Source organism: Coffea eugenioides, unplaced genomic scaffold, assembly GCF_003713205.1.
Source record: "Coffea eugenioides isolate CCC68of unplaced genomic scaffold, Ceug_1.0 ScVebR1_3185;HRSCAF=4354, whole genome shotgun sequence".
Lineage (NCBI taxonomy): Eukaryota > Viridiplantae > Streptophyta > Magnoliopsida > Gentianales > Rubiaceae > Coffea > Coffea eugenioides.
In genome coordinates this window covers 3974-7800 of record NW_020863738.1, presented here as the reverse complement: position 1 = coordinate 7800, position 3827 = coordinate 3974, and positions in this window count along the sequence as shown.

Here is a 3827-nt window from a genome sequence, read left to right as displayed (position 1 = left end):
TTAAAGCAATAAAACACTCTACGTCAAGAAATATTAACTTAATTTGGCAAAAATTCAAATAACCCAATATTTTGCACAATTAACTTATTTGCAACTTTAAACTTATTTTTACCTACTTATCTAAGAACCAACAATAATAAAATTTATTAAAAGTCAAAGATGCAAATGCGACAAGTATATATAACAATCGAAAGCACCATAAATAATTCAACTCGAATAAATTTGGTCATTAAAATAATAATTGTTTAAAGAACCAATTATTTAGACTCATTTTCGAGAAATTCATGCAATTTGGGAAAACTTGAGTAATTCACAAGCAAAAATACTATTAAATGACCAATTTAAGAATATTTTGCAATAATTAAAATATGAGTCCTCACAGATTACTTCAAATGCTTGACCATAACAAATGTTGGAATGTACCACATGCTTGAATTACATGAAATACTATGCCATGGCGGCATACGTCGTTGGAGTAAATCTCCTCGACATACACATGTACATGGGGGACGCCCAAACTCATAGGTTGACCTTGGGACTCGAGCCGGCATGGGTTTGGTCGGGAATCTTGGTGAGCCATGAGAATCACATAATAAGTTTGATCTATTTGAGAGGTCTTGTGTGGCATACTCGTGGAGTATAGCCTTATAAATGTCATGCAGGTCCGGAGCGGTGTATGGTGGACGGATGTAAAGTAAGTGGTGATCTACGGATTGAAAATATCAACCCGGTTGACGGAGAGTCATCGCGGGGAGATATACGAATGAACTAGCGAAGCTTGTGGAACTTAGTTCCTGAGAGCTACCATATCCTTGAATTATTTCTATTTACATTCCATTGGAATTATCAATTACTTGTATTTTATCAATTGATCTGTTATTTGGGCTTGTTGCTTGGATTATGTGCGTGCATGTGTGTTCTTGGCATCATGAGCGTTTTGCTCACCCTGTAGTTTGTTTTCCTTAACAGGATTGGATACGGAGTAAACTTGGAGAAATCCCCTTTTGATGTATCTTGTATTAGGGTTTCAAGTATTTTGGCTTGACCCCTTTTTGGTTGTACTTTTGGAATTTTAATGTATTATTTGGATATGTGATGTATATTTTGGAATTTAAGATGTACTATGGACACCCGATGTGTGGGTTGGATAATGGATGAATATTGTTAAGGTTGAACGCTTCCGCACTAATTGCATTTATATTAACTGGTTGTGACGTCTAGTATCGCTATAAGTTTGAACGTAAATTGCTTGAGTCCTTGCGAGAGTTGGGCAGGCGTCCCGTGGATACCCTTTGGTTCGCCTTAGGGAGAAGTGGGAGCGTCACAGTTGGTATCAGAGCCCTAGGTTAGAGATCTATATGAGAGACATACTAGATACTCTACCCTTAAGATCTGAGATGCTTTAAGTGACACTTGGGGCGAACTAGCGACTGAGTTAGCCAAACCCTAAGTGATATCCGAGCGAACTAGTTCTTAAGTTTCTAACCTGAAAAGTGTGATTATTTTGCAGGGATGGAGAACGGAAATGAGGCCCCAGCTACTAACGGGAACGGCCATGCTAATGGTCATGTAGAGTCTCCTAGGTCTATTTACTACTGAGCTTTAGGTAAGGAGGCTCGTGTACGCTATTCACCAGCTAATAGGTACCCTCGATGTTCGTGTAGGGTGACTTTTGCTTACCCGAACCATGTTGTACTAGCCTTGGATGACGAGCATCGTCAATTGGTGAATGCCAACTTAAACTTGCAGGCAGAGGTGGATGAGTTTCGACAGATGGTAAGTGCTCAGGGCGAGAGGATCGCTGAGCTCGAGGAGGTATTAGAGGGCAAGGTGGCTACATCTGCCGTGGTTCGTGAGGAGCTCCAGAATACTAGGGCTCGACTTACTAGTTTGAGGGAGGAGGTCCGTGATAGGGCTTCCGGGATCTTGGCTGATGCTATTAGGCTAGTGAATGAGGTGAAGGATGTAGTCCAGAGCCCAGAGGAGGAGGAGAATCCGGAGAAGGATCCTGAGGAGGAGATTCCTCCTGATAGTCCTACTGTGAACTAGGTCTAGACTGATTGACCTTTCTTTTGACTCTTTTGACTAGTATAGCTAGAGTTAGCTGGGGTGATACGAGTGCTGAGACCATCGTATTTTGCATGACCGTGTGGTCTACTTTTGAAGCACTTGCTTTTACTTTAGTCTTCTATGACTAAAAGTACTCTTGTGGCACCTGTGTGCTATATTTTTGTGATTTTCCCCATGACTTGCTAATTGTATGGATCTTGATATGTTAATGAATGTAAATTATGATTATTGCAATGTTTTTATGATTGGTTCCTGTTTTAAGTATTTTCTCGTGTAATTGATTCATTTCTTGTACTAGACATACCTAAGATAATGGAAGGACGAAAAAGTGGTCGAGACCATAGGCGAGGGACTAGACAGGCCCAATCTCATGGAGATGACCAGGAATCGGCAACTGGACCGACCCAAGGCCAGGAAAATATTGAGAATAATTTAAGTGGCCATTGCCATTAATAGGATTATTGATATCCTAGAGCGCTTAGCTGATAGACAAGGTTCTGAACAGCTTAACCAACTTGGGAGAGAGAGGATAGAGCCTTAGAGAGGTTCTTAAAATTCAACCCGCCTAAGTTTGTTGGTGAACCCGACCCTGAAGTAGCGGAGAATTGGTTAGAAAGGATGACCAACATATTCGCCGCTCTAGACTACACTGAGGATAGGTGAGTGAATTTTGCCGCTTTCCAATTTGAGGGAGTAGCTCGTGCTTGGTGGGATGTGATAAAGGGAAAATGGGAGAGAGCTCAAACCCCTTGGACCTGGGAGAACTTCACGATAGAATTTAATGAGAAGTTCCTTCCACCCTTGATCCAAGAAAAGAGGGAGGATGGATTTATTAAGTTGAAACAAGGAACCCTTACTGTAGTAGAGTATGAAGGGAAATTCACTAAACTTTCTAAGTATGCCTCTGAGCTAGTGGTCAATGAACGGAGGAGGATTAGACGGTTTGTACAGAGACTTAATGTGGAAATTCAGGAGGGCTTGGCCGCAGCCCAGATTTCTACATTTACTGAGGCTTTAGAGAAGGTACAAAGGATTGAAAGTGCAAGGATGCAAGTGAAGAACTTTCACAATAGAGAAAGGAATTTTTCTAGCCATACTTCTCGGTAGGCTAGTAAGAATGCACAACCTTCCAAAATGGGAAGGGGAACGGGAGGACCAAGGACCGCTGGAACTTTGAGGGGAGCTTTATCTAGAGGAAGTCGTAGCGGGCCGACTCAAGCTAAGGGAGCGCCTTCTATTAGTTCGGCTGTGACCCCTCAGGTTACTTGTGGGTACTGTGAGAAACCCAACCATTCCGAGAATGATTGCTGGAGAAAATCTGGGAAGTGTTTGGCTTGTGGTAGCACGGAGCACCAACTCGCGAACTGTCCAAGCAAGATGAAGATGGGAGATAACACTCAGAGGCCAGAAAAGTCAACCTCTAAACAGACCAGTACCGGAGGAAGTCGATCGAAAGTACCGGCTAGGGTCTATGCGTTGGACTATCAACAGGTCCCTGAGGCAACTGAGATGGTTAAAGGTACAATTTCAATTTTTCACCGTTTAGTTAGGGTTTTAATCGATCCAGGTGCAACACATTCTTTTATAAACCCTAACTTTATGAGTAGGATAGACTTGAAGCCAATTAAATTACCATATGATTTGGAGGTTAAAACACCTACTGGAGACAAAAGTTTAATTGCTAACCTAGTGTATAGGGATTGTGAAATCTGTGTTGGGGAACGAAAATTGTTGGCCGATTTGATAGGCTTAGCAAT